At 42.4% G+C, this 24,008-nt stretch overlaps 1 protein-coding gene across 8 annotated transcripts in view; it reads left to right on the forward strand.

The window, feature by feature from the left end:
- Nucleotides 1-24,008, forward strand: part of dlgap1a (discs, large (Drosophila) homolog-associated protein 1a) — a 199,717-nt gene that overhangs the window by 34,235 nt on the left and 141,474 nt on the right. For all 8 annotated transcript variants that reach the window (XM_034236359.1, XM_034236360.1, XM_034236362.1 and 5 more), the window contains exon 2: nucleotides 18,063-18,150. The gene's annotated coding sequence lies outside the window, so the exon portion shown is untranslated. The remainder of the gene's footprint in view (nucleotides 1-18,062; nucleotides 18,151-24,008) is intronic.

The following is a 24,008-nucleotide window of genomic DNA, read 5'->3' on the forward strand; positions in this document are numbered from 1 at the left end:
GAAATCCAGAGGCTCTCCTGATGACTCCTTTGTACTTCCTATGAAGTGCTGTATAGGTTTGGAATCACTGCTCGATAACACTTGGATAACTGCATTTGCTGAATCTCCTAATGCATTTTCTCAAATGTGTGTGTGTGTTTGGGTGTGTGTGAGCATTTGCATTCATGCTTGTGTGTGGGTCAACAATAAGCTAATCCTGCTTTGAACCGTATTATTGGAAAAGTGCCCTGTATGGAAAGTGGGGCAGAGCGATGGTGGGGATAGCCCCGCCAGACTGCATCACTTTGATGGATGATAGTGCACACAGTGTGAGTGTGTGTACGGTGTGTGCTTGCGTGCGTGCGAGAGAGAGAGAGAGAGGAAGGAGGTTCCCCATTTTTCAGCTGGTGCTTGTGTTGCCCACTGACCTTGGGTAAAAGAGGAGGATCCCGTCTGATGAGCCGCCTGTCACACTGACTCATGCAACAAGAAAAATCTAAACATATTCTTTAATACAATCCTATAAATTGGACTTTATTTACACACTCAAGTCGGTTGAAGTCAACAGGAAGTGAGTTGAAGTATTCCTGTGAGGGAACGTGCATGCATGGGATGAGATGTATGGGATATTTTTAAAGTGAGAGTGGTGTATCCTGCTGTGTTTAAATGAGCTCCACTGCAAATGAGAGGAGAGACTGGCTGTCCCACAGGGAGGAGACAGGAGAGGGAGGGATGCTCATGCTTTTCCTCTGGGATACATTCACTCAGGGGTGTGTGTAAGTGTGTGTGTGCAGGTAGCATTCACTAAACATTTCCTACTGCCTGTGTCCACATTTACTGACAGAAACACACTGGAAAAAACAACAACCAGAAGATGCTTCCTCTCAGATCTGAGAGAAAAGTACGACATTCACCGGCAGCCACATCCAGGGCCCTCGATCTGACAGATATGCGTAAATAAATGGGCGTTTAGGTCTTTGTATGATGTTTCTGTCTAAATTACACGGCCTAAACAATATTTTTCTCAAATGTCCACACTACTGCTGCTCTGAAAAGATGAAATGTTTTTAAACACTAGAAGCGGCCAACAAAAGAGCGGAGTGCTCTTTGGGGTCTCTCCTGATTGGAAACAATTGAAACAAAATGCTGGTGTTTAGAGAAGAGCGCTATTTCGTCACAGGTCTTTAAATAAATGAATGCACAATTTGAAGAAGAAGCTGGTGTAGATCAGAATTCATTCAATGAAAAGCAAAACTTGTCCTTACATGCTTCAGGCTGTATTGATTCCATTTGTTTTCCTCACAGTTACTTTGAGTCATATACAAGCTGAATGAGCAGGACAGTGGTTGGGTTCAGTCTGAGGTTGTAACTTTTTATTCTGAAGCAGACCTGCAAAATCTCAGAAAAGTCAGCTAATAAAAAAATCATGTAACTCTAATTTGGCTTGCCTTGGTTGTTCTAGTCCCTGGTGGGTTCAGGCATACATAATCATTTTGCTTTTATGACAAACTCTTTTTCTGTCTTCCAGTGTTATACCATTTCCTGCTGAAGCAAAAACTCTAGGTTGATACTCAAAAAATAAACCACCAAGCACAAGTAAAAAGCTGATTAAGTAGTGATATGAATGAATTGGTCAAAGTGGAAACAAAGGAATTGATCCCATAAGAACAGAGCCTCTCTTACCTCATTCACACCAACGCAACTCCGGTTCAAGCTCCGTGCTAGAGCTTTTTAGGTTCAGAACCGGTTCTTCGGTTTCGCTCCGGCTCTTTTCACACTGCCCAGAGTCCGACTGGTGCTGCGTCATTGCGTCATCGTTTGCGTCATGACGTAACCGTTTGCGTGCCAGCTTCATAAAGCCAAACCGCTCGGAAACCCCTCACAGCTGACACCGACAACAACAACAATGGCCGATTGTGCTCCAGCTTCCTCTGTACCTCTTCGGAAGACCAGATTCCCAGTAGGTAGCTGGTCTCTTCAGTGGACCACTGCTGCTTGTTAAGTTTCTCCATCGTTGTGTACAAACTGGATAAAAGGCCGGCTTTTTGTTGTTGTTCAGGAGTTGATCCTGCCCCTGTTCCCGCCTCGACGTAAGTGTGACGTATGCGGTGCTTTTGCTCTGGCCGGACAATTTGTTGGTGCTTGAAACAAACCAAATTCCGGAGCTAAGAGGCTCCTGTGAACAGGAAAACCCGGTGCTTTTCAAGCTCCAGCTCCGAACCGGCCCTGTTGGTGTGAATGAGGTAACAGAGAACATCTCCTCAGGAGCAGGCAGAACGGTTTTGCCTGCTCAGCAAACCTCATACTCACACTTCTCAGAGGACAGGTTGGATTGGCAGTGTGCTCAAGAACACTCGGAAGGGGGAGGGTTACCTTGGTTGGTTATTGGCTAATGGTTAAAAAAACTAATCATTGTGACATCACAATGTGACCAAAATCTCATTTTCAGACAGGTTTTTATATTTAGAAAAAGAAAAAGGTTCTTTGTTCCTGAATCTGTCCCAGTCTCTTCGCAGTAGAAATTACATGAAAAAGTGGATTTTGCCTAATAGGGGACTGGATTTTCTCCCTTTGTGAGGTGTATCATTCATTGAACTCTGAGTAAAATCAGCTCCTATTGTTTCCCTCACTACAGTATGGCTTTGGTTGCCATGGTCGCACAGAGAGGCTAGCGGGTCAGAGAGACAGTACATTTAGAAAATACCTATAGTTGAACACAGGATACGGCCCATTGTACCTCAACATTGTGAACATTTTTAGTTCTGTCAGGTTCAAACAGTTCAGAGTTTAAAATGAAGAGTTATAACTCTTCCATCCGGGGTTCTGCCGGGTGATGGTGGCAGCAGGCGATTGGATCCCGATGACTCAAGGCTCTGTCATGTCTTATGTGTTGTCGCTGGGGAAATATATTGTCTGCAAACATCTGCTGTGCACTCTTTAATGAAGTGGACATTTATCTTGTTCACAGATCTGCTGTTTTGGAAAGTACGAGGTTTTTCTGCTTTCTCCAAACAACTGCAGCAAGAGGAAGGTAGCCTTCTTTATAATAATATATAGCAGTAATATATAATAGCAGTAACTTAAAGAGCCTGTGACACGAGTTTCCCCCATCATCCAAACCCATTGATGAATGATGAATGATGAACCCATGATTGATTGATTGATTGATTGATAGTAAATATTGTCCCCTTGAAAACCGTTACTGAACTGATTTTGGATATTTGTACTTTGATAACCATTAATCTCCCCTTCAATGTTGACCATTTTCTGGATCTTCTCGGGGATTCTTCAAGTCCCGCCAAATTATGTGTGACGTCATTGCGGGCACAGCGCTCCAGCTGCACCGTTCAGGATCCCAGCATCTGCATGTAAACGCACGATGGCGCACACAGCAGCAAGCTCAGACAGCGATGACAGTTTACTTTTGAACGTGTCTGAGAGCTCATATGAGGCTGAAGGATCGGTTTATGTTGTATCTGTTAGAAGTTTAGGAATTAGGTGCGTCAATATGGGCGATAATACGGTCATGTAGCCAGTGGTGGACTGGGACTAAACATCATCCCAGGACTCTCGACCGGCTCACTTCGGTACCGCTAGTAAGTTGTCAACGGGGGGAGTGGGGGATGTGCTAGTGACTTATCCGACCGGCCTACTTCGGTACCGGCCCATCGGGATTCGTCCCGATGGCCAGTCCGCCACTGCACCCAGCCCAGCCCACGTAAACTGTCAACGGGGGGAGCCTCGCTGCGGGGAAACGGTGGACCTAGTGTCCCGATCGGAGTGGGAATAATAATAATAATCATAATCCGTGTATTTTATCCATTAATTTCCCCAACATTGTGGTAAAAAAAACACACGTTTAATCCATGTTGGTGTACTACAACTACAAAAAGCATCGGTTTGTTTTTTCATCAGGAAATGCAGACCGGCTCAAACAAACGATTTTTAATCATCATCCTCACGATCATTTAATCTATCATATGTTTGCCGAATTGACATGAAAGCACTAATAAATGTAGTTTTATCCACTTGAGTTTACAACTACAAAAATAATCCATTTGTTTTTATATCACATCCAACGGGAGGAAATTCAGCAGCTCTGATTTTAATCCTAATTTAATCATTATCTTCACCACAATCATTTATGTTTATGTTCGCCGAATTGACATGAAAGCACTGACAAATATGAATACACTGTAGTTGTCACGATCTGTTTTTGTGGTGTTTTATTTTGTCTAGATCTGTTTTTGGTTTTCTGTCTGCGTTGTGTTTTGTCTAGATCTGTCTTTGGTTTTCTGTCTGCGTTGTGTTTTGTCTTGTTTAGATCTGTCTGTGGTTCCATGTCGTTAGTTTCCCTGGTGTGTCTGATTACCCGATTGTGTTCACCTGTGGCCCCTGTGTTTTCTCCTCCCTCCTCACCTGTGTCTTGTTTGTGTGATTAGTCTTGTGTGTATTTAAGTTCTGGTTTTTCTGTCTGTCTTTGTCGGTTCGTCTTTTGTTGTTGACTGTGTTCACCGGTGAGTGTTCTGTCTGTCCAAGTTCTATTCGTTATCCTTGAAATAAAGGTATAATCAGTTTAATCTGCATTTGGGTCCTGCTTCCTTCGCTCTACCGTGACAGAACGAACCGACCAAGAATGGACCCAGCAGACAGTTTGTACGAGGTGAAGTACAATTTAACATGCTTGAGGAATGACTTTAGATATGCCTCCAGTACTGAAGAGAGGCAGTCAGTTATTTCTGCGGCATGCCAGGAGGTAACCTCAAGGCCCTGGTTGAGGGAGTTGCTCCCTGAGTGGGTGGAGGACTTTTTGGGCAGCTTTGAGGTCAAACCTCTTTCCCGGCCTGCTAGCTCCAGGCATGCTAGCCCCCTGCCTCCCAATTCCCAACCTGATACCATACGTCTCGGTGTGTTCCGTCTGGAGTCAACCTCTGCTTTTCCCCCAGTTCCTGCTCCTGTCCAGGAGCCGTTCTCTGGAACTCTGGCTTATGGAGGTCCACGGAGTATTCAGGCGGCTGCTAAGAGGAGTCGTCGCAAGGCCAGGCTAGCAGCCATGGTTCCGGCTACAGAACCGGCCCACACAGCCATGGTTTCAGACCCAGTTCTGGCCCCTGCAGCCATGTTTCCGGCTCCAGAACCGGACCTTACAGCCATGTTTCCGGCTCCAGAACCGGACATTAGAGCCATGTTTCCGGCTTCAGAACCGGACCTTACAGCCATGATTCTGGCTTCAATTCCGGCTCCAGAGTCGGCCCATTCAGCCATGTTTCCGGCTCCAGAACCGGCCCACACAGCCATGGTTCCAGACCCAGTTCTGGCCCCAGCAGCCATGGATTCGGCTCCAGAAACGGACCTTACAACCATGTTTCCGGCTTCAGAACCGGACCTTACAGCCATGATTCTGGCTTCAATTCCGGCTCCAGAACCGGACCTTACAGCCATGATTCTGGCTTGAATTCCGGCCCCCGCAGCCATGGTTCCAGACCCAGCTCTTGCCCCAGCTGCCATAGTCCCATCTCTGGTCACATCTCCAGTTCCCTCTCGAGTCCCCTGTCGAGTCCCCTGTCGAGTCCCCTCTCCAGTCCCATCTCAAGTTCCCTCTCAAGTCCCCTCTCAAGTCACCCCTCCAGTCCCCTCTCGAGTCCCCTCTCCAGTTCCCTCCTTTAGTCCCTCCTTTAGTCCCTCCTCTAGTCCCTCCTCAAGTCCCCTCTCGAGTTCCCTTCTCTAGTACCTCCTCAGGTCACTTCTCTAGTCCTTTCTCAAGTCTATCCTCTAGTCTCTCCTCTAGTCCCATCTCTAGTCCCATCTCCAGTTCCTCCTTTAGTCCCTTCCCTAGTCCCTTCTCAAATCACAACTCGAGTTCCCTCTCAAGTTCCCTCTCGAGTTCCCTCTCCAGTCCCAACTCAAGTCCCTACTGAAGTGCCGTTGGAGGTTCGGCTGGGGCTCCTGCCAACTCCATTTTCTGTCCCGTTGGGGGTCCCGCCGACTATTCTCCTGCCGGGGGTCCTGCCAATCCTATGTCCAGTCCCGTTGGAGGTCCCGCCGACTACTCTCCTGCCAGGGGTCCTGCCAACCCTATGTCCTGTCCCGTTGGGGGTCCCGCCGACTACTCTCCTGCCGGGGGTCCTGCCAACCCTACGTCCTGTGCCGATGGAGGTTCTGCTGGGGGTCCTGCCGGCTCCATGTCCAGTCCCGTTGGAGGTCCCGCCGACTACTCTCCTGCCGGGGGTCCTGCCAACCCCTTGTCCTGTCCCGTTGGAGGCCCCGCCGTCTACTCTCCTGCCGGGGGTCCTGCCAACCCCTTGTCCTGTCCCGTTGGAGGCCCCGCCGACTACTCTCCTGCCAGGGGTCCTGCCAACCCTATGTCCTGTCCCGTTGGGGGTCCCGCCGACTACTCTCCTGCCGGGGGTCCTGCCAACCCCTTGTCCTGTCCCGTTGGAGGCCCCGCCGTCTACTCTCCTGCCGGGGGTCCTGCCAACCCCTTGTCCTGTCCCGTTGGAGGTCCCGCCGTCTACTCTCCTGCCGGGGGTCCTGCCTGCTCCTTGTCCTGTCTCGTTGGAGGCCCTGCCGACTACTCTCCTGCCGGGGGTCCTGCCAACCCTATGTCCTGTCCCGTTGGAGGTCCCGCCGTCTACTCCCGTGCCGGGGGGTCCTGCCAACCCCTTGTCCTGTTCCGTTTGAGGCCCCGCCATCCTCTGTCTCGCCGGGGGTCCTGCCAATCCCGTGTCCTGGTCCTCTTCCGTGGGGGATCCTGCCGAGGCCTGTCCCACTAGCTCCGGTTCCTGTCCGGCCGACACCGGGTCCTGCCCGGCCTCCGGCGCTGGCCCGTCAGCGCCTTCCTGCCCGGCCTCCGGAGCTCTCTGGTCTTCGCCCTCGAGCCCGGCCCCCTGAGAGCCGCGGTCTTCGCCCTCGAGCCCGGCCCCCTGAGAGCCGCGGTCTTCGCCCTCGAGCCCGGCCCCCTGAGAGCCGCGGTCTTCGCCCTAGATCCCGGCCCTCTGTCAGCCGTGGTCTTCGCCCGCGATCCCGGGCCCCTGACTCTTCCTGCCACTGCCCTCGTCCTCAAGCCCGGCCCCCTGACTCTTCCTGCCGCTGCCTTCGCCCTCATGCTCGGCCGCCCGAGTCCCCCACCTTAGACTCTGCCTTGCCCCCGGACTGTCCGCCCGAATCCCCCTTTTTGAACTCTGCCTTGCCCCCGGGCCGTCCGCCCGAGATCCCTTCCTGGTCCTCTGCTGTGCCTCTGGGCGGTCAGCTCAGTCCCGTCCTCCTGACCCCCTCCACCCACCCTGGTGGCCTAGTGATACGTCCCTCCTCCGGACCCCCTCCACCCACCCTGCTTGAGGTTTTGGACTTTTGTGTTCTTTTTTTGGGACGTCTGGGATCCGTCCCTTGAGGGGGGGGTACTGTCACGATCTGTCTTTGTGGTGTTTTGTTTTGTCTAGATCTGTTTTTGGTTTTCTGTCTGCGTTGTGTTTTGTCTAGATCTGTCTTTGGTTTTCTGTCTGCGTTGTGTTTTTTCTTGTTTAGATCTGTCTGTGGTTCCCTGTCGTTAGTTTCCCTGGTGTGTCTGATTACCCGATTGTGTTCACCTGTGTTTTCTCCTCCCTCCTCACCTGTGTCTTGTTTGTGTGATTAGTCTTGTGTGTATTTAAGTTCTGGTTTTTCTGTCTTTGTCGGTTCGTCTTTTGTTGTTGACTGTGTTCACCGGTGAGTGTTCTGTCTGTCCAAGTTCTATTCGTTATCCTTGAAATAAAGGTATAATCAGTTTAATCTGCATTTGGGTCCTGCTTCCTTCGCTCTACCGTGACAGTAGTCAACTTCATTAAAACGTTATTAACATGCCTAAACTCAGTAATTCACCATTTCTACGCATGACAACACACTTTGTCCATGTTTGGCTCTCTCGCCGCACAGTGAAGCGTTCCCGCATTGACGTCACTTCCGGCTTCCCCCAAAACTTCAAAATGAGTCGAAGGAATTTCCCCGCGATGTTCGAAATTATTGATATTTATCGGAACGGTATCGCACCTTCTTTTTTAAGCTGACGGTTCGAGATGACTAGTAGCCCAATATTTCATTGCACAACAGTTGTTGGGAGGCTGTCACAGGCTCTTTAAAACAGCTGTGACACGGTGGTACCAGTGAGGCTGTTATTAGTTTTATAAATGACAGCGGTGGACCCGTCGTGTGTGGAGACGATTTGATAGTTCAAATGTTACCTTCCACTAAACATGGAAAAGCAGCTTTTAGTTATTATGCCCCAACCATTTGGAACAAACTGCCTAAATCATGCACGTCCGCCGAAACACTTCCTATTTTTAAATCCTGACTAAAAACGCACCTATTTGCCGCTGCTTTTAATTGAGCTGCCCATACTCACTACAGTATGCCTTTTTAGTCATGTATTCTGTACCGGCTGTGTTTATTTATTTTATTTATTTAATTAACTTTGCTTATGCCTGTTTTAAACGCCTTTTTAATAATGTATTTATGCTGTATTTGTTCTTAAATGTCTTTTGCTTTTATTCTGTAAAGCACTTTGAATCGCCACGTGCTGAAAAGTGCTATATCAATAAAATTGCCTTGCCTCTCATTTATCATATATGAATTCATTTTCACAAATTGATTAAAGCCAATCTTAAAATGATTTAACAAACGCCTGTTTGAGAATCCTCAGTGCACACAAAAACATAACTTGGAGAAATAAATAAATACGCAAATGTTATTGATCACCCCTTGATTATGTTCTCTTGTTAAGAAATGTTTTCTCATAAATGATGCTGTAAGCAGGAGGATATAATTACTTTAAACTGACGCCCTTTTGCATTTCTATAGGTTGTAGATACGAGCATGGTTTTATACTATCATGTTTAATCGTGTTTTATGCCGTTCGCCGTCTACTTGATAAGTCGCTCGTAAAACACAGGAGGTATGGAAACTAAGAACACCATATGTGGTAAATTGTACAGCTGATATAACACAACACATTAGTTGTATTTCCTTTAACTGGTGGATTATGGATATATAGTTGCTGATCGACAGCTGGGACACAAACCACCAAATACAAAAACATAATTCAGATCCAGTCGTCATGACTCCACTCCGGAGAGATTCCCCGATCCTTTCTTACAGTTTCTCATCAAGGGGGTGTCTCCTGTCCCCGGTACAAACACACTGCCTGAGGAAGGTTAGGCTATGTGTGTTTTTTTTGTCATGAACTTTTTTCGGACCACTTATTTATTTATTTTGGTGACGATCCGACCTCCATGCTGCTACTCTGGTTCAAACGGCATCCACCAAACAATATGATTTATCTCGACCTCCCCAAAATAACCAAAATCTGACATTTCCTGCGATCTTCTTCATAAAGTCAGTCAAAATGAATGAATGGGCGTTTCTTTGACTATTTATAGGCAAATATGGGTGTTACGTGAAGCCCGCAAAAGCTGCACCGCATCTCGAGTCGAATGTGATTTATAAAGGGAAACCGGCGTAGGATGTGCCGTACGCAAGTCCTGCGCCGGTACGCAGTCTTTTATGAATCGGAAAATGTCTATGCGTATTTATTTGCTTTATCCTACGTAAGCAACCTTCCCACGCCAATCCTACGCAAGGCTTTATAAATGAGGCCCCTGATCTAGGGGGTACAACTCTAAACACCCATATGAAAAAGATCGGTTTACATTTTAATAATCAAATAAGTATGTGAACATAACCAATAACCTTCCATAGCTAATAACAAATAAATGTAACTTATTTTATTTTTGTTGTTCATTTATATCTTATTTTACCTAGTTAACATTTATTTATTCATGCATATTTTTGTATCTCTCCAACTTTAAACGATAGTTTTGGTTTACTGTCCTATAGTATACATTGGAATGATTTCAAACCTGTTTTCATTTATCCTAATAATTATAAAGGAGTGCCTTGGAAATATGTGTTTACATAATTTGTAAACACATATTTGTTGGAGACCCATTGAGATAACTTAGACTAAAATTAACTATCTAAACACTCAGAGAGTCCTTTACCTCACTGAGCCTCTCAGTCTGACAGGAGAGCTCTCCTCCACCATGGTTGTAGAAAAATATCTACTTCTTATATCCGTTAGCGCAGCTAGCACCATATTCTAATAACAACAACGGTGCGCCCTCTCTCTCTCCCTCGCTCGCTCTCTCTCTCTCGCTCCCACACTCGCACTTTGGCTGTGAGCTGCGGGTGCCTGATAAGCCAACATCCCCCATTTTCATCACTTACACTTACATCGTACAGGGCAAATGAAAAGTGTAACCGGGGTGAAAAGGGTGTTACATTTACTTAATTATGAATGTTGTTACATCAAGGCCGAAAATTAGGATAAGCGCCAACGGTCAAAAATGTTTTTTCCCTCCCAGAGCTATCAGCGCAGCGCCTCCCAGATCTGGCGCCCTAGTCGCCTAGTAGCCGCCTATGTCGCCTATGCCAAAAATCGGCCCTGCCAGTACATACAGTGGCACATTTCTCAAGATTTAGCAAAAATACACCTTTATTGAACATACAGTAACACAAATACTACACATCTACATAAACAATCAAAAATGAATTATTATTATGAATAATAATAATAATTTTAAATAAAAATAAAAAAGTTAGCCGCCGCTATTTGTATATACTGTAGGGGAAACACTGCCCTTATTCTGAAGGTATTGTACGAACACATTCATCTGTTTATTGTAGTTATACCTGTGACATATCATGATCAATGTAATTAAGTTAAAGCACGTCAGCAACCTCTCACATTGAAGAGACTCCTGTTGGGCTCATCAGAGTTTCTGAGGAAAACTTAAATAAAGGATTGATTGAAAAGTCATTTCATCACTACACCACAAGATAAGTGATGAACAATACCATTTAAAAATGTTCAAATTGTCCTTTAATGACCTTTTCCCACTGATTCTAAACTTTATTAAAAAACCTTTGAAAACTACATGCAGCATCATCTTAATATATGTATGAATAGCAGAGATAAATCCAGCTGCCTTTTTGTTTAATTGGTTTGGATTATACAAACATACTTTTGATTTAACAATTTGCAACAATCTGCTGGGACGTTAGACCACAGAGAATGACCAGGAACTACAGAAGCTGAACGCTACATTATATTTTGGGTGTTTATTTTTCATGTGCAACCAGCCAACATTTGAAGCAGGACAGAAATAAAAAGTGTATCATCTTCCATAACCTGCAGGATATGTAAGGGTGTGTTGTGTCTCTTGCTCTTGAGCTTTTGTTGAAATGGTCCCTCTTGATGTTGTGGCTGAGGGCAGGGATTATTATGGTTTAATGGATTATTACCACACAGATGATTAGCTCCCAAAAGCGTAGCAGTCATCTACCTACTCACAACATAACCCCCCCCCCCCCCCCCCCCTTTTATGAAGCAGATTCCTCCCTGCTACACCATAACAAAGCTTCAGACACACAACACAATCTTGAACCGAGCAAGGTCACTTTCATGCATGATTAAACTATCAATGTGTGTTTCTGTAGAGTCCAATGCTTCTCAAAGTGTGGTCCGCGGACCACTGGTGGTCCGTGAGGGCCCCCTAGTGGTCCGTGAGTATATTGGTAACATTTCACATTTTTAATTAATTAATTAATTAAAGTTTTCCGCACTCTCGCGGGAATATCTCCGCAATGGAGCGAGCTTAAGTTTCACTTTCGATTGCATGATATAACCCAGATAAACACCTTCATCACACATGTTGCCACTTGTTTGTACAATTTTCAGGCGATTTGTAAAAAACGATGTGTTTTTGGATATTTGTGGAGTTAGGTGGTCCGCGAGTGTTTTTTTATTGGTTAAGTGGTCCTTGGTATGAAAAAGTTTGAGAAACACTGCTGTAGACAACCCATTGTGTTTGTGTCATGTGGATTAAACCACAACACCATAAGAATACATTTCCTTTTTGTCTTGTGCTGGCCAACAGGCCAAAACAATGCTTCTCAATAGATGTATTGATTATTATTTTTATTTTTTTCTTCTGTCGTTAACTTTACCCGGCTTATTTCTGTGGATTGATATGACCTCACACTGTCCCTTGATCAAAGCTTAGCAACAGTCTGCTACTATGAGTAGAACGAATCAGAATCGAGTATTCAACTATTCCATTCCTATCACTTGAATATCTCTGCCTGGACAAGGCCATTGGGCAGTGTTGTAAATCTGATTTTGTATGATTTTTGCATTAAGGTGACGACCTTCCTTGATTTGTCTTAGAGGCGAGTAATAAATGTTTTCTCTTTAGGCCTATTGAAATTGTAATTAAAAAGAGTATTACGATTTTGATTACAGCATCATTGTAACATAAATACTAGTATTTTGAAGGAATAGTTCATCGTTTGGAAAGTTTGCTATTTGATTTCCCTCCGAGTATGAAATGAGAATGATAAAATCCCAAGTCTAAGCTTTTTTGCCAACCTCAATACTATTCAAAACAAACATTTGACAGTCTCACATGAGCATAACGTGTCGGGTTTATCTGGTAAAAGTCAGACTGAGAAAGCTGTCTTAATAAATGCTTACTGTTAGTTTATTACTTCACAATGTCTTCTGTGCTTTTGTCATGGCCATAATACTTTGTCTATCCAAAGTCGGCACAGATGCAAAGGTTGTGTTGTGCCCTTTGATTCGGGATGTTTTTGCAACATCATTGAATGTGAATGTGTGGCAGGCAGTGATCAGAATATTTCTGATCAAGCAGCAGTGATGGCATAGATTATAAGCCAGACTCATGACTTTACATTCTTCCTTTTCTATTTGTGAACAAACTGGAAATATCCCAACCGATCCCAAGGATCATATCAGGGCTAACCAGACATTTTAAAAGATGTGTATCTTCTCAGATGAAGGTGATCAAATGTCAATCCTTCCTGAAGTGAACTCTTTTGTGTTTTATCCTGCTCATCCTGCTCGTGTTGCATCACTGCTTTCCTTAAGACAGCTGGCTTTCATCTGCACCATTTTCCTGCATAATGGGAAAGCACAATGTGTGAATATGTGAAATGCCTTGGGAGCGCTGGTTTTGTTAGCAGACACTTTGCATGAGCTCTGATGCTAACAAATTATTATTATTTCTTCTCTCTCTTCGGCCGGGTAACTTTGGCTAGGCCACATGTTGCCGGCTGCAGGTCTAAATAATGTTAATCTCGGATAATATATATATATGTATGTATATATTGTATATTCGTTCTGTGTCTGAATCGCTTCCTTTTCACGCTTATCTTTTTTAAAGGCCCCACTCAAAAAACCAGGAAACAGCAACATGTTCCGGCGGGAATCTGATCCAAAGAAGGGAGAATTTACTGATATCATTGGAACAAAAATATCAGGGCTTTTATCTCTTATATACTGTATCTCTATCACATCATGTTAGCTTAGTATTTATGCATTTAAAGCCTAAAGATACATTATTTTTACGTTAACAGTTGTTGTGCCGAGATTTGATTTCTAAGAAACATAGTGAATCTGCGGTTTTCCCCTCTTCAGATGAAGTGTTAAATTGACGGCTTTTTTATTGCATATTTCAGCCAACAACATAACACCCAGCATGCTTTGCTGCTGCCATGTCCTGGATAGTGAGGATATAAGAATGGCAGCCGGCCAGGTAGATTCAGCAGGTACTCTGGGCAGGGATGTTCCCTACAGCTGTTTGTGTGGAACATGAAGCCATCATCAGATTAAGCAACACATCTGACGAGGTTATTGTTTCACATAAGTGCTGATAGATTTATAAAAAGACAGGGTCTCTTGACTCACTGGGTACACGTGTTTCTGTTGAAAAGCCATGAAAAAGTGAACAATATCTCCCTTTTTAAGCATACTCACTGTGACAAGTTTAAACTTCCTAAATACTATTTAAAACTTTACACACATTACAAAATGTAATGTTTTGTTGTCACAGTTTGCACTTAACCCTAAATTGAAGTAGTTAAAAGCTTAGAAAAAACCACAGTGTAACAGCAAAGCATGGCTTTAATATGTAAATGAGCTGTGCATGGCGGAGCTTTCATGCAGTCAGCTGTTTGAAGTGCAGCAGCTCTGATCCTTTTATCACACAGCAGAGGTCCAGATAGGCGTAACACACGTCTGCCATTCTAACTCTGGGTCTGCAATAGCTGCATGTTTTGTAATGAGTCTGTTTCCAGGCAACAACTTCATCAGGTTTCCAAAAGAGAAAAAAATATATCTTAAAAGGGCCCCTGGGTGTCGTTTCCCATCATCAGGTAGGGGACAAATCTGAGACGCTTAACAAATTAATCTGGGAAACAGAGGAGGCAGATATTGCTGTAGACAATTAAGCACCTGCTGCTGGTGTGTGTGTCTGTGTGTGTGTTTCCTGATGTATACACCAAGCAGCTAGCACTATTTCTTATGGCTGACGTAGCCACAGCTTAACAGCCTCCTGCTAAATGTTTCATAAAGTCCTGACTGCTCACCTGCAAGAGAAGAAATACTAACACAGTAACGTTTGCCTTATTCTGGTGGATCAGCGAAGAAGAAGTTAGCTAAAGGTCAAATTCCGGCTGGGTATGCTAATATTCGGAGTTGCTAATAACATTAGCTTCCAGCTAGCTTGCTAACCATGTGTGTCAACAACAGCCGGACTACAACTAGGAACATATTTTAACAACTTCAATGCGGTAGAGGAAGGAAGTAAGACCTTTCCTTTAAAAAAAAAAAATAGAAGAAGGAAAAAGACCCAGGTAGCAAACACGTGACAAACTGGTTACAACTGCATTTCAATTCAGGTTAACAATATGGAAAATATAAAATGTATTTTCCTCAACTCATGCCTTTTTGGTCGGTCCTTTTCCTTGTCCATCTTCAATTGTTAATGATCTCTCAGAAACTCTGGCAGAAAAAAACATTTTCTACCATAGTTTCATTTAGTCAAATCCTTGTTCACTGAGACGAAGGTGACATCCAGGTGACTGTGTTGCATGTAATTAAACATAATTACTTCCACCAGCCTAGACTGTGGAGGTGGACTGGCTGTGATTCAGAGTGGTGACTTTAGAAAAAATCCTGAACTCTAATTTAGGTGACTCAGTTTTGTTATGAAAGGCAAGGCTGCTTTACTTTGTGTTTTAATCTACTGACCGTAAAATATAACTCTTGTTTCATTTGGCATTCCCTGATCTTTGAGCTTTCATTGTGCCTTGCTTTGATCGACTCTGATTTGAACATGTTGGAATGCTGCCCCTCCAGTCCAGTTCTACTTTTATTAAGGATGTTATCCGTCATATAAACATGTTGTGAAATATTGTAATCTTTCTGGTCAGAATAGGAACACACCCTGGAAATTATTCATGAATCTGGTTTTACTCTTTGAAGTGTTGATCTTTGTGAGCAGCTTACATGTTTGTGGCCACAAAGCTATTATTTGTAAGGCCCTCTGCTAGGGCTGTGCGATTATGGCAAAAATCATAATCACGATTATTTCTGGTCAATATTGATATCAGGGTCAATATCACTATAAAGTAACTTTGGTGTCCCCATTAGAATCACTCAGTTCGCATGAAAATGTAGCAGAATAATGAAACTGAGGTCTTATTATAAAAGGCCAAACATTTACACACACATCAGTACAATGATAAGTCTCTTGAAATGTGTCTCCTTCATTTTATACCTTATTTTTTCATTGGACGTACGTGATTTTGGCATGTCCCACACACTGCTCTGCTGACTACAGTGTGTGTAATAAGTGGTTAAATCATACTACATTTAAAAAATAATGATATGGTTTTATTGTCCTCAACGAGTTATTTGATGAAACGAGTCATTTTGATCATGTATATTCTATTTTCATAATAATATTGAACATGTTGCATGTGTCCCTGACATTTGCTGTCCACCCTGTCATTAAGGGGTAACTGCCCCATAAAAAAATCCTCTGATGTTTTCAGTGACATCACTACCACCATTTTGCCTTTCCTCAATAGCCGCTTTCACACCAAGTACTTTGCCGTACTTAGTTCCCAGCACTTAGTTCCCAGCACTTAGTTCCCAGCATGGAACTAAGAGCCGATCGCGTTCACACCGGAATAAGTTCCCTGAGGGAGGATTACGCATGAGCCGCTGACGTCACTTCTTCTTCTTCTGCTTTGGGTTTACTGGCAGGCCGCGAACAATTTCACGGCGTATACTGCCACCCGAAGTCCCCGGCCGGAAGTCCCCGGAGTTGGGGTCAATCTTCTACTGAAGCCTTCCGAGTAAATCCTCATCACTCCACCGCTCCCATGTTTTTTTTGTGTTGCCATAAGTTATCCTCTCTCCGTTGGTGCGCAGGGCTAATGCTAATGCTAATAATGCTAATGCCAGCAAATACAATGGCGGCCTTAAAAAATGTTTGAGATTAAAATAAGATTAATTGCACAGCTCTGCCCTCTGCCCACACATTTTGTTTTTTTGTGTCCTCAAAACTAACTCTGCTGATAGCTTTTGTATATATACATTATGTCTACAGGTGATTTACTAAAAGTAATTTTGGACCAATATCCTCCCGTGACTGACATGGAAGTTGTAATTCTGATGTTTGGCCACTACGAAAATGTGCTTCAATGCCCAATGCTATTCCTTGGGGCTTGGCACGCACCAGAAAAATAAAGACAAAATGCAGAACGACTGTAAATGTAAAAAAGGATAGTAATTGACTCGCATGATTTAACTATTGTCTTCTTATTTAAATGGGTAAGCTTGGGTTAAGTATCTTGCCCAAGTACAAATCTACATGTTGACTGCAAGGGCTGGGAATCAAACCACCAACCTTCTGATTGGGAGACGACAGCACTCTACCTTACAACCACAGTGAACTGCAATGAAACAAACCAAGTCCTCATATTCCTCCAACATCATTGCAACAAATGTTCAGAATTGAGAAACTATTGACTGATCTAACCCTGCACTTATTCAACAAACTGAAGCCACTCCTAGAATATATTAAGAAAAAAAGGTTTTGTACTTCTTTCCAAACTAAATAATCAAATATATAATTGTGTCCCGTTACCAGTCATCCTTCTCCATGACCAGTGTCTTGCTAAGTAATTTTTTAGGGACTATCATTGTCTAACACAGAAACCAAATAAAGTATTTAAAGTACATCATGTGTCATAATAATATAATACCAATGCTTTACACCAAAAACGGTTTGATTTTAGTTACAAACATCTGCTTTAAGGCAATTTAGGTGCATGGTTGAGCTCAATAATACGCCTCTTATATTTCCATAATGTGCTGATCACATGCATGACAGTAAAAATTGCTTACGAGCACAACATGTGTCGCTTGAGATTTACTGCACTGTTGCAGCCCTGTGGATTAACATGTTACATACAGTGATGTTGTCAGCAGTTCTGAAGTCAACGCGCTTGTTGACGGCATTGTGGGGGAATCCTATAGGCCTGTTGGAGGTTTAGCCATCAGCTGATGTCAGACTCCATTACTAAGTCAGTAAAGGCTGAATGGTAAAGTAGACGCGTATAGGTTAAGAAATAATTGATGTCTTTCATTTTTAAATAAAGATGGGGTGGCTTTTGCAATGTACTTATTTTTGATCAGATATTGGAACTAAACAGTGTGCTAATGGTGTTTAATACCATCATATATTGTACTTTTAAGTCCAGCAAAGGTTTGTTCCTTCACTTCAAAAACCTGACTCAGCATCAAACCAACCACTGTAAACATCAGGTTTTTATATTTAACATCCACACAAACTAGCATGTTATCATCTCTCTTTCAATTAGTTACAGCTAAACACAATATAATCTATTTCGTGAGCCTGACTATGAATGTACATATGGTGGACCATATTTAATGTACAAGAAGCTGCTGTAGCTCCATGAAGCAGGAAGTACCTTTCTTCCAATATTTTCACAGTACTCATGCGTCTTGTTTTTTGCTCTTTTCATTGCTATTTTTTGTCGGAGTAAACGGTTACTGTCATAAAAAATGAATAAAAGGCAACTGATGCAGCTCACATGATCTACTGTAAAGCAACATCTCACGCTTCTGTAACTGTATGTCTGTGTGTGTCTTTTTCTAGACATCTGGAGTTAATGTGAGAGCAGTTCTACTGAGATGTCAATGTCTTCCAGTTAGCGCGATTCTACAATGATGGGGATATAAAGGAGGTGAGTGTGCATGGACATAAAATCCCATATCTGTCCATGTTTGTACTAGTGTTTTCCTTCTTCAAATGTTTTGGAAATATTTTGAGATTTGGTTGAGCAGGGTATACTTGTACTTTTTACTAGTCCTTTTATTAGCGATGTGTCTGTTTGTTTTTAGAGTGTGTCAGGATGGATCCCTTGTCTTTTTCTCTGCAAACTAAATCTACCTACGGGTACAAATAAATAACCTGAACCTGATACGCCCTAACATTGTGTGTTTATGTTTCGGCAATATATTCAATATGCACATTTGAACCAACAAAATCCGTAATATGCCACAATTGGCTGTGATAAAGACCTTTGTATAATTGTGTGTGAATGGGTGAATACTGACTTGATGGTTCGTAAAGACGGGAAAAACACTGTATGAATGCAGTCCATTTACCAAGGACCATTGTAGAAGTAGAGAGTAGTAATTTCGTATTACTCAACCACACTGCCTTTTTTTCAATTTCCATTCTGCTTCTACATTTTATCCATCTGGTATGTGCCAAACACCATGAAAGTGCACCAGGTGTTGAGATACATGTTGGTAGTAACCAAATGCTGGTATTGCAACCTACAAGTCAGTCGCATGATGTCATTAGGTCCAAAATAATTGTTCCCATGGACTTAAAGAGAGGTTTGAGGTGAATCAACTTCAAAGTCTGAACACTTATTTAAATCATTAGGTCCTCAAAGTTGTAAAATGCGTAATCGCCAAATCCAGAGTAAGTTTCCTTTTCAATTCTTGAGGCGGGGCTTCAGGAACATGTGCATGCTCTTTGGGCCCCATTGATGCTGAAGATCCAGAGAACTCCGGACGTTTTTTTACTTGAGTCAGGCAATTTGGCTTCATGCACTACTGAGCAGCTTTGATAGGAATGAACGGGGCCAGGCCTCCATTGCTGTATCCAGTTCTCTTTGTATATCAAAGGTGTGTGCGTGCTGCAGAGTTGGTTAAGACTTAGGATTTCTGTAGGTGTCATAGAATCAAGTAATTCAAAACAGGAAAACTCTAAATGCCGTCAATTCACCATTTACCATTGTATTTAGCAACTTGGACTAGCATAGGGAAGCTTTCATCAAAGTTTGTTGCTATCGGCATGAAGACGGGTTTCACGTAGTCATTTTTGGAGAACACTTAAGAAAAGTGCCTAACAACCGTCTACTCTCGCCTGAGTACCTGAGTGCAGTACCAATCTCAAGTGTCCCCATTTTGCCCAAATAAGTACTGGCAGTGCTGTTTAGTGGAATTCAGGATGCTTTAATAATTTTTTTCTTGAAATATTTGTAATATTGGTTAAGGCAATAACATTTGCTTTTAAAAATATTCCAACTTTATTCTGTTGAAATCAAATCAGAAATGTCTGTAAAACACATAACTCTCTGGAGTGTTTTAATTGTCTTTAGAGACATTTTAAAAAACAACTTTTGGTTGTCCTATATTCAAAGTCTATATACTGGAAATATGGTTTAATGTTGTGTTAACACAATCAGCCAGTTCATTGTCTGAATGAAACCAATACAACTAGAATTAGCAAAGGTGTGAAATCTTAGAATAAGTAAAGGTCTGACCGGACTTTGATGACAGCAAACAGTACTGGACAGCTTTCAACATTGTTCTTTTTTTATCTTCATTTGAAAGATCTTGTAGCCGACATATTTTAATACTTTGGTACTTTTTAAGTGATGCATTACATTAAAATGAACAAAAGTTATTGATGGATATGGTTTTTGATTTAAATGGTTCTAAATGTAGGTCCACCAAATTGTATTTTCTGTTTTAATAGGAACAAAATGACAACATATTATAACTCATGGTATTTATATAAGCGCTCAAAGTGCTGTATATGACATATTTTAGACATGCAATCATTTGGATACTGTGGACAACATCACGCTGACTACAGTGGTCCAGCTGTGCTCCCCTGATCTGAAGATCAGCGCACCATATCAGTACTCTGTGATGAAGATACCATAAGAATGTGCCTGTAAGATCGACAAATGCTTCACATCCTCGACAGTTCATAATATAGAAACAGTATATACCAATTCAACATTAATAAACCTAAACATTTTGGCAAGCTCCTTGGGAGACACACAATGAATCATCAGAAGCTAAACCAGCCTTATGGACCAATGCAGAGTCAGGCAAGTGTTGAATCATGATGATTACCACTATGTATACTAGTCTGACTTGTGGTGCCAACAAACAAGCCTGAAGTAAACTGACATGCACCAGCCGAGTCTAGAAACCATGTCAAAATAAAAACTAAGCTGCAGTGTGTCAGCAAAGTTTCACCAGAACTGCCTCAACGCTTCTTGTCCATTTTCTCAATTTGGTTATCCTGGCTTTTCCTCCACATTATCTCCAGTCTGTATATGGGCCAGTCCTGGCTTCCAACTATCTGAGACCGGTACACGCGCATGGACAACAATCCATATCCACAATTAAGATTCACGAGATCTTAACTCCTCTGAGATAGATAACTTGTTCTAGTGTGAATTGTGTACTAATGCAGAAACGCTGTAAGAATAACCCCTTATTCACGCAGTCTGAAGTAATCAGTCTACATAGTTTGTGAGGAATCTGACAGGAGAAGATGGGTGTTAAAGATATGATTCACGCTTGTTTCACAGTCAGATGGTCGTTTTGGTCCCCACCTCCTTCACACATCCCACCACTGAGCTGTTCCATTCTATCTGTGTGTATGTATGTAGGCTTCACAGTCATGTACAAACCTAGAATTACATTTCTGAGTAAAAGAGAGCAGCTCCGTGCAGAAGGGAAGCCGGTGCCGAGATGGAGAGAGAGACACCGGGAGAAAGCAGGGTAAGCCCACGCTCTTCTCTTCTCAACCCTGCTCTAAAGGCTGAGTTGAATCATAACAGTCAGTGGGCGAGAAGAAAAAGGGAGAAAAAAAATCCTTTCCACGCAGATTCTGACGTACATCTCTAGTCGATTGGGGGTCGTACGGATTGAAGAAAAGAAAAGAGATGGAGGTTGCTAGCCTCCAGCAATGCTTAGTCTGTCCCCCTCTCTATGGGAGTTTAATGGCTGTTTTGCCTCCTTATAAAATCTATTCAGCCAATCCTAACAACTTTTTCAGTACATATATAGAGTTCAGTTTAACTGTTTATGGGCAGTTACAGCAAATCACTGTACCGATAGATTTAGCAGGAAAGGATTCTTCGAAAGGGAGCTCTGAAAACATCCGAGCAGTGGGGGGGACTCACTAATCCCCCCGCACTAACACTGTGTTCTTACAGCACTCAGATAGCTGGAAACACACAGTACACTAACCTTAAGACGAAACAGTCGGTTGACATTTAATGCTAATGCCATGGAATTCTGAAAAACACCAAGAAACAACTGCACTTCCTCAGAAAACTGTTGGTCTCCGTCTGATCATCTCTCCACATCTGACAATGAGTCAGCTAACTGAAGTTGGGTTGCATTTATTTCCAGTATGAAGTTCAGAGTTGGTCTTCGTAACATTTAAAGCAAGCCTCTTGATAGGATGCGTGGAAAAGGTAGGACCCAAATGCAGTATAAACAAGGATAAGCAGGTTTTAAGGGGTAACATGGTTGGTAAATGAGAAGCATAAGGGAAGATTTGAAGCAATTCGATACTAAACTCACCTTTCAACTCATGAAATTCTCGTAAAATAACCAATTACAGAAAAAATGCTGCCACAAAAAGGCTAAAGCACAGATTGTTTCTGAATCATCAGTGTTTTATTATAATAATGTTTATTGGTGTCTACTTTACATTTGGAGACTGTTCCCACATATTAACATTAGAACATTTAAAATATGTTTTGATTAAAGTGTGCTCCAGAGACTTATGATTTGAATCTGGTCCTGGTTTTTAATGAGTGATGTGGATTGGGTAGAGGAGTTCTACAGCAACACCGCGTGGAATGACAGCAGACAGCAAAGAGAGGAGAACAGATTTCAAGTTTGACGGCAGCGTGTTCAAATGTAGCTTTTTGACCTAAAGAGTGGACGCCCATGATCAGCCTACTAGAGGCTGCCTGTGAAGTGAAAGAAAGGATGAATAACGTAGGTAGTCTTCCTGATCAAACCTTTGTTGAGCTCCATTACTCACTAGCTGAGTCAGGCATAGACTTTGAGGGTTATACTATGGTGCGGTCCAGTCAACAATCAGAATCAGTACCATGTGTCATAATTATTAAAAGTCATCCAGGCTGTGTTAGGAGAGCCCTCCTGCCTTTGCTGTTTGTACGGTGGTTCCTATGCTATTGGCTGAACAGCTTCATCAGTATTTCTAGGAGCTGAGGATCAGTGTCAGTGAGGGAAAGACGCTGCTAAAAGCCGTGGAATGTAGGAGGTATAATGAGTGCTTTTCCATTTTATATTTCTGTTCACTCATGTCTCTTTCACATATACTGCTGCGGTTACCATGGTTACACATCTTCTTTTCCATGTGGTACTGTTGAAAGACAAGAAGAGGCATGAGGGGAGATAAGTGAAGAGGAAGAGAAACATCTGTAAAAAAAGACACACATTAGAATCATGTGTGACCTGTTGTTTGAATGTTACTTTCAGCGGGTTGGCACATGGTGGCCATGTTGGATTTATGTTGTAAATGTCCCCTCTGTGGAACTAATAATAAAGGTATTCTGATGGTGCAATTTCAGCAGAAACCCCTGCTGATGGGAAGACAAATTCCATTCAGACTTTTATTTTGATGATTTTATATTCATTAGAAAATAAGGATCTGACTGAGCTGATGATGTTGGGGATATTGCCTGCACATTTACAGTGTATCAGTGTTTTACTGTAGATTTGACTCCAGTGGGCTAAAGAATTGCAGAGTTTGCAGTCTGTCGGTCCAAACATCAAGTATCAGGATGCAGGAATTTCTCCTTTGCCTAAACTTCAGCCATAGACACTTTATCTAGAAAGCAATAAGACTTGATGACTCCAAACAGGGCCGTATCCAGGATTTCCTAAATACCGAGGTCCAAAAATGCTAGGGGGGTTCGGGGGTCCTTTCCATAACCTGCAGCCTCTCTTCCATCGTCTTTCGTCTCTCTGTGTTCTTCCTGTTCATTACTCTCTCTGTCCTCTACTCTTTCTCTTTGTTCAATCTCTCCCTCATTGTTCACTTGTTGCTCCTCCTCACTTGTCGCTCCTGCCAGTGAATTAAAAGCAATTCAGTTCATTTAAACTTGTTTGTTTGCATTTTTTTTTTTTATCTGTTTTGTTTGATTCTCAAAAGAGAACAAAGATGTAAGCAAATGATGTTTTATACAATTGTATGTTATTATGACATCATAACTGCAATAGATGTATGTTGTTTTAAAAGTATGCCTATTGTCTATATTGTAAATGAAGACTATTGTTATAGATAGATAGATAGATAGATAGATAGATAGATAGATAGATAGATAGATAGATAGATAGATAGATGGATAGATGGATAGATAGATAGATAGATAGATAGATAGATGGATAGATAGATAGATGGATAATAGATATAGGATAGATAGATAGATAGATAGATAGATAGATATATAGATATGATAGATAGATGATAGATAGATAGATAGATAGATAGATATACAGATATACAGATAGATAATAGATAGATGGATAGATGATGATAGATATACGCTAGATAGATAGATAGATAGAGGATGGATAGATAGATAGATAGATGGATAGATAGATATAGATGGATATGGATAGATAGATGATAGATAGATAGATAGATGGATAGATAGGATAGATAGATAGATAGATAGATAGATAGATAGATAGATAGATAGATATACGATAGATAGATAGATGGATAGATAGATAGATA

Source organism: Gymnodraco acuticeps, unplaced genomic scaffold, assembly GCF_902827175.1.
Source record: "Gymnodraco acuticeps unplaced genomic scaffold, fGymAcu1.1, whole genome shotgun sequence".
NCBI classification, from domain to species: domain Eukaryota; kingdom Metazoa; phylum Chordata; class Actinopteri; order Perciformes; family Bathydraconidae; genus Gymnodraco; species Gymnodraco acuticeps.